Source organism: Pseudorca crassidens, chromosome 10 (genome assembly GCF_039906515.1).
Source record: "Pseudorca crassidens isolate mPseCra1 chromosome 10, mPseCra1.hap1, whole genome shotgun sequence".
NCBI lineage: Eukaryota > Metazoa > Chordata > Mammalia > Artiodactyla > Delphinidae > Pseudorca > Pseudorca crassidens.
In genome coordinates, this window is record NC_090305.1 from 86,840,185 (window position 1) to 86,857,237 (window position 17,053).

The 17,053-nt window shown below is 38.3% G+C and overlaps 1 protein-coding gene across 8 annotated transcripts in view; it reads left to right on the plus strand.

Annotated features, from left to right (window-relative positions):
* Positions 1-17,053, plus strand: part of MITF (melanocyte inducing transcription factor) — a 223,798-nt gene that overhangs the window by 49,345 nt on the left and 157,400 nt on the right. The window contains exon 2 of one of the 8 annotated variants that reach the window (XM_067755179.1): positions 15,526-15,624. The exons of the other annotated variants lie outside the window; for them this stretch is intronic. The gene's annotated coding sequence lies outside the window, so the exon portion shown is untranslated. The remainder of the gene's footprint in view (positions 1-15,525; positions 15,625-17,053) is intronic. 8 annotated transcript variants of the gene reach the window in all.

The following is a 17,053-nucleotide window of genomic DNA, read 5'->3' on the forward strand; positions in this document are numbered from 1 at the left end:
AAAAAAAAAAAAACCTCAGAAAATAATGAGTGTTGGCAAGGATGTGAAGAAATTGGAAACCTTGTGCACTGTTAGAAGGGATTGTAATATGGTGCAAGTGCTGTGGAAAACAATATGGTGGTTCCTCAAAAAATTAAAAATAGAACTACCATATGATTCAGCAGTTCCACTTCTGGGTACTTATCCAAAATAACTGAAAGCAAGGTCTTGAAGAGGTATTTTCACACCCATTATTAACAACAGCCAAGAGGTGGAAGCAACTCACAAATATCTATTAATGGATGAATGGATAAACATAGAATGGAATATTATTTAGCCTTAAAACTGAAGGAAGTCTGTTGCATGCTACAACCTTAATGGACATTATGGTATGTGAAGTGAGCCAGTCAGAAAAAGGCAAATATCATATGGTTCCACTTATATGAGGTCCCTAGAGTAGTCAAATTCATAGAAACAGAAAGTAGAAGGGTGGTTGCCAGGGGCTGGGGGGCGGGGGAAGGGGAATTTTTTAGTGGGTATTGGGTTTCAGTTTTGCAAGATGAAAAAGCTTTGGAGATTGCATAGCAATGTGAATGTAATTAACACCACTGAACTGAACACTTAAAAGATGGTAAATTTTATCATATGTTTTTTTAACCAGAATTGAAAAAAAATTGTGTTTGTCTCCTGGTACTAATTTAACTACTTAATTGAGTTATTTGAACATCTTACTTCAAGTTGTAAACCATGAGCCTACAGGCTGAATATGGACCACAGACATATTCAGATGGATTCATAATCTTTTTCTGACAAAATATGAATTAGTGGTCAACATTTTTAAAAAAATAGGAAATTTCACATAAAAATCTCTACTTCTAGCTTCTCTTGGAAAACTGGGCCTTGTCCAGTCAACAAATGACTGGAACTGAGGAGTAGCCAACCTCTTTTTAGACAGGGCATGAAACAGACTACATTTCTCTCATCCCCTATTTTCTTATATCAGGTCCAAGGCCCTCATGTACAGTTGATCCTTGAACACTACAGGGATTAGGGGAACCCACGCTTCTCAATCCATGGAATATCCACATATAACTGCCTCTCTGCATCTGTGGATTCATCCAACCACAGATGGTGTAGTACAGTAGTATTTACTGTTGAAAAAAAATCTGCGTATAACTGAACCCATACAGTTCAAACCCATGTTGTTCAAAGGTCAACTGTACATATACTAACTTCCTGGCCTCTTTGTAGGTTTCAAATATTAAACGCCTTAATTCCTAATGCATTATTAGTACTGATATTGCCCTGTGGGTGCTCTGCTGGTTCTATACTAACTAATTAGGGTCTATCATCTCTAAGTAGCCTATTGTCTTTTAGGTCTGAGAGTTCTGATCTGTAGGAACAATATAGACTCAGTGCTTTTTTTTCTTTTGCTGTTTCACTTGCAGCAAATGTCCTACAAGTCATGTTCTAAATATAGATGTGTTAAATTTCAAATGTGAAAGTTTTTGATGGGTCTGAAGCCAGTTTGCTAATTAGGGCAAATGCTATGATTGGCGCCAGTGTTTACAGACCCTGGGGGTATTGTGAAATCCACCCTGGATACTGTGATTCAGCTCTGGGGTGGAAAGAAGCTCCTTGACCCCTGAACAGTTCCCTAAGTTGTTTTTCTTCTTAGCAGTGTGGTGGTTTGTTGAATGTCATAACTTAGAAAAGAAAAATATATGTTCCTTAGTTCATTTTACTAATGCTGGATTAACAGTACAGTGATAAATCATTTTTGCAAGCAAAAACAAACCATTTTTTTCTGAGTTTTTTTATGTGCCATCAGTAAGTAAATGCCTGTCTATAGAAAGAAATCCAGAGACCCCAGGGCCTGCCTCTTCATATGAAGTTAAAAATAGTTACTTGTGCAAAATGTAAAAATCTTGGCTATTTGAAAGTTCAGACTGGCCCAATGTTTTATCTTGTATCTTTTAAATCTAATTATTTACTCTTTCCAGGTAGGGCTAGTGCTGTCCATTGTAAGTAGCGGCAACATACTGGAGAAGCAGCAGTTTCAAAAAATTTTCAAAGCTACACAGTGCATGACATTCATGTGTGAGTGTGTATGTATGAGGCGTTATTAGAAATGCCTGTATGTTTCATGATGGGTCTATTTCATTTGTGTAGTAGAACTTGGAAAATGCATTTTCATGCATTGAATAATAGTGACCAACAGTAGAGGAGGGCTTAGTTTCCAGTACTGGTCGAGTAGAGGTATTGGAGAAGTTTCTGGTAATGAGACTTGGGTAATTAAGTTGCTGTGCCCTGAGAGTTACTCCTTAAAGGGAAGCCTGATGCTCTGAGTCCTTATCTTCACTTGCCAGAAGTTGAGGCTGTCATCTAGCGAAGTTGGTGTCTGAAATGAGATATGACTGTAGTTGATCCCATCACTATCTGGTGCAGAATTTTTCAAGATGAGCAGCGGATCAGAGAAATCAAACAAAACAAGCCATTTGAACTGAACTGTGCTTTGCTAGCTGAAGGGACCTGAAAGTGAACAAAGTGACAGACACTTGGAGTTGCTTTCCCAAATTTGGTTTCACTGCTTTTATCCATTAAATTGGTCAACAGCAGCACTCACTGGTAAAACCAGGAACAACAGACTCAAGTTTTGCTGTCAGCTGTTACAGTGACATTCTCTCTTTTATCTTGCCCCTCTCTTCTCCTCCTCCTTCCTTTCTTTGATCCTTCTCGCCCTCCCTCCCTTCCTAAGTTCAATTTTCTTTATAAAAATTTTTTTAATTCCAAAGGAATAATAACATAAAGAAAAACTTGTTAATTTTTCTCCTCGCCATCCCGAGTCCTGCCCTATTAAAGAAATCAATATTAATAATTTGTTTTGGATCAACAATCACTCCCTTGCTCACGCAAACAAGATCTATAGACAGAGAAATTTATTTGTTCGAATTTTTACAAAAATGGACTCATGTTGTATACTGTTACTTTCTTTATTCCCCTGACACTATTTTCTGGCCATCTCTCCAAATCAATACATTAAGCTAAAAATCGTTATTTTTAATGAGGAGATATTTCATAGTATGATTTTATCATTTCTTCACATAATCCCCTGTTGATTGATTCTGTTTACAGATTCCTCCCCACGCCCCCACTAAAACAAATAGTTTTGCTTATTTTAACTGCATATTTTTTTTGAAAAGCCTTTACGCTGTGTGATATTTGAAGAGGAAGCTTAAAGGGCTTTTTATTTTTCATTGTGCATCTATTTATTTTCTGTACAGCTTCATCTGGTTTTATGAGTTTAAGTCTTCAGCTTTTCTAATTTGCTAATTTACCTCTCAGAATCTTTGCATTTTGGTTACCTGTGTTACAGTGCTGAGTTTCTCACCCTCAGCACTCTTGTCATTTGGGGCCACGTAGTTCTTTGTTGGGGGTGCCATCCTGTGCACCATAGGCTATTTAACAGCATCTCTGGCCTCGATCCCTCAGATTCCAGTAGCATGCCAAACCCCTCTCAAGTTGTGAAAAATGCCTCCAGGCACTGCTAAATGTTCCCCAAGTGGCAACAGGGTGAGAACCACTGCTGTAATGTAGAGTGTATATAAAGTATGTGGCAGAGCTTTATTTTCCTTATAGGTTCATCTGTACTTGACAACATGAGTCTCGTGTTACATAGTATTGTTAGAAATTACTTTCAGGACTTCCCGGGGTGGGGGTGGGGGGTCCAGTGGTTAAGTCTCTGCGCTCCCAATGCAGGGGCCATGGGTTCGATTCCCAGTCAGGGAAGATCCCGTATGCTGTGTGGCGTGGACAAAAAAAAAAGGGGAAATTAATTTCTATCTTGGGTTCCAAGTAATTTGGAATGAACCTCAGTTGGCTCATGTATACAAGACAGCCTTGGACTCTTCTTTAGCTTATGCCATTTTGGTGTCATACTGTGGTGCGTTGACATAGGGCCCTCGCTTGTAAGCCACGCTATTTTTTTTTTTAACATCTTTATTGCGGTATAATTGCTTTACTATGGTGTGTTAGTTTCTGCTGTATAATAAAGTGAATCAGCTATACATATACATATAACCCCACATCCCCTCCCTCTTGCGTCTCCCTCCCACCCTCCCTATCCCACCCCTCCAGGCGGTCACAAAGCACCGAGCTGATCTCCCTGTGCTATGCGGCTGCCTCCCACTAGCTATCTACCTTGCATTTGGTAGTGTATATATGTCCATGCCACTCTCTCGCCCCGTCACAGCTTACCCTTCCCCCGCCCTGTGTCCTCAAGTCCGTTCTCTACATCTGCATCTTTATTCCTGTTCTGCCCCTAGGTTCTTCAGAAGCGTCTTTTTTTTTTCTTTGAAGATTCCATATATATATGTTAGCATACGGTATTTGTTTTTCTCGTTTGACTTACTTCACTCTGTATGACAGACTGTAGGTCCATCCACCTCACTACAAATAACTCAATTTCGTTTCTTTTTACGGCTGAGTAATATTCCACTGCATATATGAGCCACGCTATCTTAATCAGATAGTTTGAGTATTTCTTGGCTGCGGTTGGGGTGACACCTACTCAAATTAGGGAAGCATGGGAACGAGACGGGAATGCCATTTGAGTCTTACATCATTTTATTCCAGTAGGATTTAGGTACTTCTTGTGGTGCACAAGGTCCTGCCCATGGCCCTCCAGATATTTTAAGTGTGTAGGAGGCAGTGGCACCCACGGAGCCAACCACGAGCTGCCCCCTCCTTGTCCATCTTCTACAGAGTCTCCCTAACTTCTGACCTTGGGCAAAATAGCCCCAATTGGGAGGATCATGGGGGAGCTCCCTATTTCCCACATATTCTATAATTTTTCTCTGCAAAGAGATGCATTGTGTAGTGCTCTAAGTAGCTTCCCATTTTACAAGTGACTATTTATGGATGATTTATTTAATTAACAGGGTGTCTGTTACTATACCTGAACAAGGCTGGGCATCAGGCCCTTAATCAGAAATGTGGCCCCTTAGTGTGAAGTATTGTTTTTCGTGTGCTTGTTTTCTTTTTTTACAAAAAGTCAGATGACCTGTGTTAGTTTGACTTAGTGCCTTTTTCAGATAGGTGATTATGAGGATTACTGATGTTTCTGTGCACTGGAGAATAAGCCATGTGCGTCTCCCTTCTTTTGCCTTAGTAATGAGCTAAGATGACTGAGATTTGATTCTCTCGTCCTTGGTTGGCATTTTAGTTGTGCTAGCTTTTTTTGGTCAAGGTAATAGACAAACATTAAAATTTATGTGCATTTTAAGAAGTTGTAATGTCATCCAGACTGCTTTGCATCGTGATTTATTTATACACACACCTATAACTGCCCACACCCACACACACCCTTGTGGCTATTACCCAGATCAAGAATTAGAACGATTCCAGAACTGTGGAAGGTTCTCCCGTGTCCTTCTCAGCCAATAACCACCCCCAGAAGAAAAACCATCAGTCTGACCTCTGTCTCTCTGACTTAGTTTTACCTATTCTTGAACTTCATGTAAATGGAATCATTTGTATTTGTTCCTTTGCCTCTTCTTAAGAAAGCCTGATATAGAACACTTCAATTAAAAAAAAATACTCTGTAATCACTCTTCATATTATAAAAAGATCACCTTTGGTTTAAAAAAAATAATGAATTTTCCTTTCTTGTTTAAAAAATCAATCTCTTCATAAAATTCAAATGTATGTACATAGCAAGTATGTTAAATCAATCTTACATATTTCAGATACACATAAAATTATAAGGATATGATACACATTTTTAGGTTATCTGTGATTTCTCTTAATATCAAGTATGCTTTTTATATTTATTAAAAAATTTTAAATTTCATATTGGGGTATAGTTGATTTACAGTGTTGTGTCAGTTTCAGGGATACAGCAAAGTGATTTAGTTATACATATTCATATATCTATTCTTTTTCAGATTCTTTTCCCATATATGTTATTACAGAGTATTGGGTATAGTTCCCTGTGCTGTACAGTAGGTTGTTGATTATCTATTTTATATAAAGTAGTGTGTATCTGTTAATCCCAACCTCCTAATTTATCCTCCCCACCACCTTTCTCCCTGGTAACCATAGTTTGTTTTCTAAGTCTGTGAGTCTACTTCTGTTTTGTAAATAAGTTCATTTGTATCAATTTTTAGATTCCACATAGAAGTGATATCAGATGATATTTGTCTTTCTCTGTCTGACTTACTTCACTTAGTATGACAATCTCTGGTCCATCCATGTTGCTGCAAATGGCATTATTTCATTCTTTCTTATGGCTGAATAATATTGCACTGTATATGTACCACATCTTCTTTATCCATTCATCTGTCAGTGGACATTTAGGTTGCTTCCAAGTCTTGCTTATTGTAAATAGTGCTGCAGTGAACATTGGGGTGCGTGTGTCTTTTCGAATTATGGTTTTTTGCGGATATATGCCCAGGAGTGGGATTGCTGGATCAAATGGTAGCTCTATTTTTAGTTTTTTAAGGAACTTCCATACTGTTTTCCATAGTGGCTGTATCAATATACATTCCCACCAACAGATTAGGAGTGTTCCCTTTTCTCCATACCCTCCCCAGCATTTATTGTTTGTAGACTTTTTAATGATGGCTATTCTGACTGGTGTGAGGTGATACCTCATTGTAGTTTTGATTTGCATGTCTCTAATAATTAACGACGTTGAGCATATTTTCATGTGCTGTTGGCCATCTGTACGTCTTCTTTGGAGAAGTGATTTCTCTTTATTTTTGCTCATGTGCATACCATACCAAATTATATAGAACAGGGGTCCCTTACATCATAAATCACATAAAATCCTTTGTTTTGAAACACAATTTTAATTTTCTGTTGTTATTTTTGAAGGCTGGGTTTAGTTGGTATTCCTTCAAGGAGTATGGCAGTAATTCTTTTTGATGGAAAAAGGGCATATGATCTGACAGGATTTTTTCTTTCAGTGCCTGTAAAGAATCTTTTGAAATAGTTTTCCAGGTAGTAAAACGTTTAATGCCGTTTGGATGCACTGTAGTTTGTGAAGCTGACAAGCAACATCTCTTTGGAGTGGTTGTGAAACAAATCCTGGGACAGATTGACTTGTTACTTAGTTCACATCTGTTGCCTAGACAAAAACTAAACATTTCAAAATACTTGGGCAAATGCCACAAGCAATTGATGCCTGGGGATTACGCTATGAAAGCAGAAGCACCAAGACCACATTTAGATGATAAAGGTTGCAGAAACAATATCCACTTAGGAGGAGATTTTTATTGTAGGTTTTCTGAGTCTAATATATGGTAAATGCATTAGCAAAAAGAAAGTCTTGTACTCTAAGTTTAGAAATTATTTTTACTTGCAGTATTCAGCAATTTGCATTGTATTTTGGTCTAAAGGGTATACCCCTTATTATTTGGCTTTCATCAAAGCAATTTAGTGCCACATGTGAATGAAAACTGGGTTAGATCTGTCGTAGTAGCTGAAGGGTAGGGTGACACAGGGAAACATAAAATGCCAATCTTTGTGCCTAAGTTTTTTTTTTAACCTATGTTCTCACATTCTTTTTTTTTTTGACATTAATTTTTACTGCTTTTCCTCTTACTAATGGTAAGAGGGCTTTAGTTGGTTTTTTTAATGTATAACATACATAACACATCGATGTTTTCCCCCTTTATTTATTTAAGTTTTTGGCTGTGTCGGCTCTTAGTTGCGGAACACAGGATCTTCGCTGAGGCATGCGGGATCTTTTGTTGGCGGCTCGTGGGCTCTTCGTTGGAGTGCGTGAGCTTCTCTCTAGTTGTGGCACGCGGGTTTTCTCTCTCTAGTTGTGATGCGCGGGCTCCAGAGTGTGTGGGCTCGGTAGTTTGCAGCACACGGGCTCTCTCATTGAGGGGCCCGAGCTCAGTAGTTGTGGCATGCGGGCTTAGTTGCCCCGCGGCATGTGGGATCTTAGTTCCCCAACCAGGGACCGAACCCACGTCCCCTGCATTGGAAGGCGGATTCTTTACCACTGGACCACCAGGGAAGTCCCTCATATTCACAGAGGTATTTGTTGTCTGGGTGGTGATATCTACAAATCATATAAAGGAATATTTGTTATAGCATCTGCTATTATACTAAGGATCATTCATTACATAATTTTGGGGAGTGAATAGGTTATAGGAAAAAAGAAAAGAATTCTTTTGGCCAAACAGGAAGGATTTTCTATTTTGTTGGACTCAGTGGGAGGAAAAAAAAATCCTGTTGCAGATTTATGTATTTGAAGGGGAACAGGTCATGATAGTTGAGAAATTAGGAATTCAGGGAGCCTCTTTCATCCTTTTCTGTTTCCATGAATTCTCATGATCTAACATCCTCTCTGGCTGTAAGTGACATTTATTTTCAGTCTTGATTTTGAAATGCTGTGACTTTAATTATATATATTGTGAAAAATAATATAATTCCCCATAGATGACTTGATTGTCAAAGTCATTTCTTCTGCCCATCTTGGTGGAAATACTTAGTATTTTTTCATCTATAACCAGGGTTATCTTTATCTTTCTGAGCTGTCAGTGGTGTGGTGACATATGTAGTGATGCAAATCTGGGACTCCCAATGCTGTGGGTTAGAGATTACAATAAAAATACAAAAGTGAATTTCAGAAGCAACATGCATTTTAGATTTTCCAGAAGGTGTTAAACAGATTATAGGTAAAGTGTTGACTCATAGTTTTAGTTTTTAATCGATCTGTATCTTGATTGAAAAGGAAAGACCTTCCAGAACTTTATTGTCTTCATTGCATTCGAATCCCAGTTCTATGACTTACTGAGTCGGGAACTGTTAATGGGCCCAGTTTACGCCTCTAGCTGACCTGGCTCTGCCTCAGTTTCCCCATCTGTAAAGTGGGGATACTGCTGCCCATATGACCCAGTTGTTGGGAAGATTAAAAGCCCAACTGATTTTCAACATACTAGCCCAGTTCCTGGCTCCATAATAGTTGATACTTTTATTATTTTTATGCTAAGAACACTGTGTTGTATTAGTGGAAGCTAGGCAGACTTTATTCAGTTCCTGTTGTATCACGTATCAGCTGCATGGGATCTCGGCCAGGTCACTTAACTGACTCTGAGTCTCAGTTTCCTCGATTGTAAAATAGGAATCCTAATATTTACCATTCACAGTTGTGAAGAAAAATGATAGTATATTTGTAGTGCATAGCTTAGGTCTTGGCACGTCATAAGCTTTTAGCAAATGATGGTTGCTGTTGTCATTACGGTTTTTGGTATTATCATTTTTATTATTATTTGATGATGTGTCTACATCGCAAAATTTCTGCTGCCATTTCCATAGCCCAGCTACTGTTATCTCTCTCTGGATTATTGTAATAGTCCTTTAACCCTTCTCTCAATGTTGGGATAAAGACCCTAGATCATGATCTGTCCTTTGCCTACCCCCCTACCTCCCGCCCCCATTTTCTCACATTGCTTTCCCGTAAATCTTTCTGTGCTTTGGCCACCATGGACTTTGTTCATTTCTTCCAGTATGTTATGCTACTTCTTTGCACAGGGCCTTTGCATATGCTGTTTTTTTACTCCATGAAATAGGCCTGACGTCTTTTTCCTTTCCCTTCTACTTCTTCACTTCCCTCCCTATCCCCTTATTAAATACCCTCATAGGTCCTTGTGCTTAATTCTTTAAGTCACTTGTCATGTTAAATTTTTTTGTGCTCACTTAATGAATTCCATGCCCCCCCACCCCCCAGACTATAGGTTCTGAAAGAGTAGAGGTACTGTCAGATTCGGATCACCACTGGGCCTTCATTTAGTTCCCCTCCACACTCGTTTGTTATGGGAGGGAGGGAATGACTGGATGCATGACTGAGATGGGAATAGAAAATAACTGGGTAACAGTTGAGGAAATAGACGAGGTAGTGGGGTGTGAGGCTCATCGCTGGGGAATGCAGAAACAGGCATATTAGCTCATGGTCTGGCATACCGCAGAGGAAGAATGGTGTGTTTGCGCAGGAGGAGAAACTGTGCAAATGAAGAAATGCAGGGAGGAAGGAAGAAGCTTAGCAGGAAATAGTTGTGGAGGATTGGAAAGAGGAAATAACTGAGAAGTGACTTGATAGAAAATTGTGCATTTATTTCCTTTGCTGTAGCTCTTATTTTTCTGGTGTATACATTTGACACCTTCGGTATTTTTTTTTTTTTTTTGAGTCTGATTTGTAGTATTCTCTTTTTTTCCCTCCTAGGATGCCATGTCCATTTATTTACACAAGCTGATACACCAAAAATGAGCAAACAGACAATGGCAATGTAGCTTCCACATTGTTTTCTCTTCCTAGGACAAACTCTTCCTCCCCTTTGTCCGTTTCTTTCCCTGTCTTAGTAGTTCTTCTGTCAAAAGTTCTTTTATTTTCTTGTGGTCCTCTACTCTGAAATGGATTTAAATCTCCTTCCCCTGCTCCCCTTACCATTTATAATGTTTAAAGATTCAACATCGGCATCTCATTTCAGCTGTTCATGTCACTATAATGAAGGGGGGTGGTGGATTTTTCAGGGCAGAAAGCTCTTTGAGACCACTGTCAGGTGCTGGGTGGTTGCAGGGGGTGAAGAACTAACCGCACATCTCTAAGTTGAGTGTTTTTCTTTTTTAGTCTCTAACCTTTTCTTCTAGCGTTATGTTAAATTAAGATGTAACTCACAGAACATCAAATTCACCATTTTGAAGTATATACTTCAGTGGTTTTTAGTTTGACTTTCTTGTTCAGTCATCACTATTATCTAATTCCAGAACACTTCCATTATCTCCAAAAGAAGCCCTGTACCTTTCAGTAGTTAGTTCCAACTCTCCTTTCTCCTGTCCCCTGGCAACCGTTAATCTACTTTCTGTCTTTATGGATTTCCTTACTGGACATTTCATATAAATGGCATTATGCAACATATGACCTTTTTTTGGTTTGGCTTCTTTCACTTAGCATGAAGTTGTCAAGGTTCATCTTTGTTGTAGCGTGTGTCAGTACTTCATTCCTTTCTATGGCCCAGTAATATTCCATTGTCGTGCTATTCCACATTTTGTTTATTCATTCCTCAGTCGATGGACATTTGAGTTGCTTCCACTTTTTGGCTGTTACGAGTAACGCTGCTCTGAACATTTGTGTGTAAGTCTTTGTGTTGTAATATATTTTCATTTTTCTCAGGTAGTTACCTACAAGTGGAATTGCTGGGTCATATTGTAACTCGATGTTAAACCTTTTGAAGAACTTTTAGACTGTTTTCCATAGCAGCTATACCATTTTACATTCCCACTAGCAATGAACTAAGGTTCTAGTTCCCAGTTTCTCCATATTCTTGCCAACACTTATTATTTTCAGTTTTTTAAAATTATAGTCATTTTAGAGTGTGTGAAGGGTCTTTATGTCTGCCTTTTTAAATGGTGGGACTCGATCCTTCCCCCCACCTCCACCACTGCCTCTTTCATTTTAAAAAATGGATATTGTTCTTGTCATTTTTATTAGATTTTGAAATGAGCCTTTGCTAAGACTGAGGGAATCTTGAATAGTATTTGAAATACTACTTTATGGTTGGGAAACAACATGCTTCGAGAAAGTAACTGGACCAGAAAATAGAAGTTATGGCCTACAAATTAGGACTTATTCTACCAAACTAAGCCTCAAGTAAATATTCTCATGTATAAATTATAGAAACCTATCATTATACAAAAAAAGTTAAAAAAGAAGTTTGGTAATAAAAATTTGTGTCCCTCTATGGTTTGGTTTCTTTTCCTTTGCTTTCCTTTCTTTCCTTTTCCTTTTTTTTTTTTTAAACTTTAAATACTTTTTCGGCCGTCATATGCTATTTCCATGATGATTAATAAATTCATTTATAGACTAATCTTGTAAGATCTTTTAAATCCTGTAGAAAAAGCTCTGTTAACATTAGCCAACCCCATTTTTATTCTGTTGTTTCAAGTGGAAACATCATGGCTAAGGGCCCAGCATTAAGAAGCTTGAACAATTATAGACTCTATCTTCCCATTCATTAGATATACTTTAGTATTTAAAAAAATAAAATTGCTCAATTTCAGTTGAAGTTTAGCTGTCATAACCCTTTCTAATATTCTCTATATAGCTTTTCATTGTAAACCCTGAACATGTCAAATCAACATCAATATATTTTTGTTACTCTCTAGTATAAGATGAACACTATCACCCATAAACATGTCATGAGCACTTCTATTATGTGTGGAACCTGATCTCTGATCTTTAGGAACTTACAGTTGAATACAGAGAACGTTGATGCCAGTAGATATTATGGATGTAAAGCATTTCCTCTTTGATGGAAGAGGCAACTATGATATAATTGACATGGGGATTTTAAGATATCATTTCCAGATTTCATGCAGTAGGGAAACACACTGAACTCTGATTCTTCCAGGGAAAGAAAATTAGGAAAAATGTTGGAAGGAGACAAATATTTGTTGACGACCTACTGAACGACAAGCTGTGTTTGGAGATTGATTATGTACAGTATGGTGGGTGAGAGCTCGGGCTCTTGAAATCAGATGGCTTCAGTTTGAATCTTGGCTGTGACAACTCTCATTTGTGTGATTATTGTGAAAATGGGGGTGAGTGCCCACAATCCATAAGGGTGTTGTAAGGATTGGAAGGAATCAAGTTAAATGACTCCTCTATTCAGTGCCTGGCACATAATGGGCACTCAAATAATGTTTATAGACTTCTTGTTGTCAGAATTTTTTGTAATTAGTTATTTTAAATTTACTTATTACAACCATTACTTATGAAAAGTGGTATTACATACTTTTTTTTTTTCTTTTTTTTTTTGCGGTACGTGGGCCTCTCACTGCTGTGGCCTCTCCCGTTGTGGAGCACAGACTCTGGACGCGCAGGCTCAGCGGCCATGGCTCATGGGCGCAGCCGCTCCGCGGCATGTGGGATCTTCCCGGACTGCAGCACGAACCCGTGTCCCCTGCATCAGCAGGCGGACTCTCAACCACTGCGCCACCAGGGAAGCCCTACATACATTTTTAAATGAGAAGATGAGGCTTAAATAATCAAGAAATTTGCCTATAGCAATGGTTCTCACCTGGGGATGATTTTGACCCCCCAAGAGACATTTGGCAACATCTAGAGAGATGGCTTTAGTTGTCGCATCTGGGGTACACGGTGATACTGACATCTAGTGAGTAGAGGCCGAGGATGCTGCAGAACATTCTGCAATGCACAGGACAGCCTGTACGACGAAGAATTATCCAGACCAAAAGGTCAGTAGTGCCAAGGTTAAGAAACCCTGGCCAAGAGTCATGGACCTTCTAGGAAGAGGAGTAGGATTTGAACCAACTTTTCTCAATCATATGTTTATATTTTCCCCCTTGAAACCACTTCATTTCTTCATGAGACTCCAAGGAGTGAAATAAAGTAAGTTTTGACAAGTCCCTTTAAGATAGTCTTGTGGCTTAGGACTCAAATATGGCTTCATGGAGAGGGTGACAAACCAAGTCCAGAGAAACTGAGGTGATTTTTTCTTTCATCATTCATTCATTCATGTATTGATTTGCTCTTCATGTTTTAATTCATGTGTTGATCATTAAATTCTCCACACACTTAGTGAGCACCGACTCTGTGCTAATGGTCTGTATTCTCATGAAACTTCTATTCCTGTAGCCAGACAACTCTCAGAAATGGAAGAGAACATTTCTGAAATGTAGCATAAGAAGTGGAAAAAAAAAAAAAGATTCACTATAAGAAAATCCAGTTTATGAAGTTGTCTCATTTGAATCCTCACATTAATCTTTGTTCGTTTATTCATTGACTGCTCAAATGTATGTATGCATGGTATCCTCTTGCTGGGAAATGTGTTAGGTCCTGGTACTGTATACTCAAGGAAATCTGTCTTCTGTTGAACTTTGCATAAATCCTTATATAGCCTTCAGAAAGAAATTGCAGTTTTATCATTCTCATTACCAGTAAAAATCTTTTTAGAAACAGGAGCTATATTGGTCTGTGTTTCAGATGACTCCTGAAATGAGGTTAATGCTTGGAAAAGAAAGAATCTTCCTTGGCTATTGACTGAGCCTTGTGGTTTACTCTTAATAATTATTTTAGTATGAAAGAGTTTGCTGGGTTTTGTGGGAAGTATCACAAAATACCTAATTTTCCTCAAAAAAAAGTGCTTGACTTATAAAAAAGGATTGGAATACAGCAATTCTGCTTTTTTAAAAAGTCTCTATTCTGATAGAAATTCCTTTAATGACAGAAAGCAAGTGTGCACATGTATACACACACACACCTCCCCTCAAAAAGATATACCAAAGGCCTTGATTCTTAACAGTTTGTAATTTTATCCCATGAAAAAGCAAGAATTACTACTCATATTATTGTTATTACGAATTTCATTGACCTAATAGCTCTTTTTTTTTTTTTTTTTTTTTTTTTAAGTAACCACAAATTTCCCCATAGTGAGGAAGAGGCAAACAGTTTCCTTGATGCTGGGAAGTCCCTTTCTTAAAAATGTATATTCATCATGGATGAGCTAGGCTAATTTTTTTTTTGGTTTGTTTGTTTGTGTTTTAATTGAAATAGAAGAACGAGTTTGTGAGGCAGATATACCCTGTGCTATCCAGAAGGAAGGACTGAGTCAGCACCACAGCTCGGTTTCATCGGTCCCTCTTGTGTAGTCCGAGCCGTTTAAACAGTTTAAAAGCACATGCACTGAGAGGCTTAATTCTTTACTATGAGACAGCCAACTCTACGATCTTTCTGAAGTTCTAAAAATATATATAACCATTTGTCATGACAGATAGTATTATATTTTGTTCCTTGATCAATTTTTGCCAGTTTGGTTTGTCTCCCCTGCCCCTCACATCAACAATTAATCTCTCTGAACCCTCTGCACACTTTCGGGGTTGAGGCCCCCCCTTTTTATTCTGGCTCCCCTCAACCCTTTCCCCATTGTTTACCACTTACCTTTTTTCTGTATGATTCTTCCATGTCCAACATTGAAAACGTTTTTTATGTTTAAATCTCTTTAAAAAATACACATTAGCACTTGGTATTTTTGTGTTTATTTTTTAACTGAAATTTTGGAAAGTTTACGTACACAAGCGCACTTAAGAGTTGATAGTTTCAGGGCTTCCCTGGTGGCGCAGTGGTTAAGAATCCGCCTACCAATGCAGGAGACACAGGTTTGAGCCCTGCTCCGGGAAGATCCCACATGCCGCGGAGCAGCTAAGCCCGTCTGCCACAACTACTGAGCCTGCACTCTAGGGCCCGTGAGCCACAACTACTGAAGCCTGCATGCCTAGAGCCCGTGCTCCGCAGCAAGAGAAGCCACTGCAATGAGAAGCTCCACTCACTGCAACTACAGAAAGCCTGCGCACAGCAACGAAGACCCAACACAGCCAAAAATAAATTAAAAAAAAAAAGAAAAGAAAGAGTTGATAGTTTCAAAATGTGGTTTGTGTTTGTAGTATACGAGAGCAGGATTTTTCATTTGGCACTAATGTGTTTCCTTGCGAATTCATTTTCTTCTGCTTTTCTAGAGCCTCTGAAGGCTGTCAGAGGGGCCCCGAGGGGCAGAGACCATCCTGAGGGAGGGAGTTCTGAGTCCAAGGAGAACCACGGGTGTTGGTTGTCTTGTGGTAAGCCCAGCACGATGTAGTCCTCTAAGACTTCACCATGCAAATCTTGTCCCTTGAATTTGAAAAGCTGTGAAACAATTTTGTTCTACTCATTAGAAGAGTGAAACCACGGTGGGGTATATGTGGAGGTCTTAAAGCTGTAGTACACGTGTACTGCTAGTGATTCTAAATCTAGTTTTTAAATAAAGCTTGCCAATTTCTGGATGTCTTATACAGACAGATGTTACAGGAATCACTCTCTGACTTTCACGCTTGTTGTATTTAAGCTAACAAGAAACTGAGTCTATAAAATGGCATAATTTTGTCTTGTACCTTTTTCTCACCTGATAATTTCCTTTTGCAGTCTTAGCTAACCAGTTCAAATGAGAAAAATAATTCCTCTATTGCCACATGTGTCTTAACATCCTCTCCATTTTTTCCCGATTTGAGATATTTTGTTCTTGTTAGATAGAAACTAGAATTTTAAAGTAATATTTTAACAAATATTCACTATTTTACCTAAGATTTTGAAGATAACTTGATATTTTAATGGCACTTCAGCTAAGAACAAGAAGCTCTCTACAGTCCCCACTAGCTCTGATTATTTAAAGATTTGTTCTCTTTTTCTGGGGGGGAGGGAAAAAGAGTGAGGCCTTCCCTGACTACCTGATGTTATACCAAATCACAGCTACCTGTTGGTTTCTTTCATAGTGATTAAGAACATCCGTGAGCACGTATTTTCATCATTTGCTTATTTGCTTGTTTATTGTCATCTTTTCCACTAGACAATACATGCTATAAGGGCAAGAAGAATGTCCATTTTGTTCACTATACCTCAATACTGAAAACATTCATGATATATAATAGACACTCAAATAGTTGGTGAATGAATAAATGCATTTTTAGACGAATGGATATAGAGTTATTATAATTTAGTCCATTTAATGTGAACTAGTTATGTGAAAAACTACCTTACAAAAGCAAATTTGGGGTTCAGGGTATCTGTTTGAAGTAATAAACTTATTTTTTTTTTAACTGAGGGATTTTACTATTGTCTTAACTGAGAGTGTTTTTAGAAATGAGGAATTCATTTCATAATAAAATATTCTTAACATTGAGGGTCAAGGGCCAATTTATAATTTGAAGCTAAGAATTCTTTTCTGGAAAAATATATTTAGCTCATTTTAAATTTATGCATGTAACAATAAGATTTATGGACCTTTATAGGTAGGCCCTTGAACCCATATGCTAAGAATTCAGGCTGTTCTCTCTGAAGCTTTGTATAAAGAACAAAGCTCTGAATCCCACTACTGGGCATATACCCTGAGAAAACCATAATTCAAAAGAAGTCATATACCACAGTGTTCACTGCAGCTCTATTTACAATAGCCAGGACATGGAAGCAACCTAAGTGTCCATCAACAGATGAATGGATAAAGAAGATGTGGCA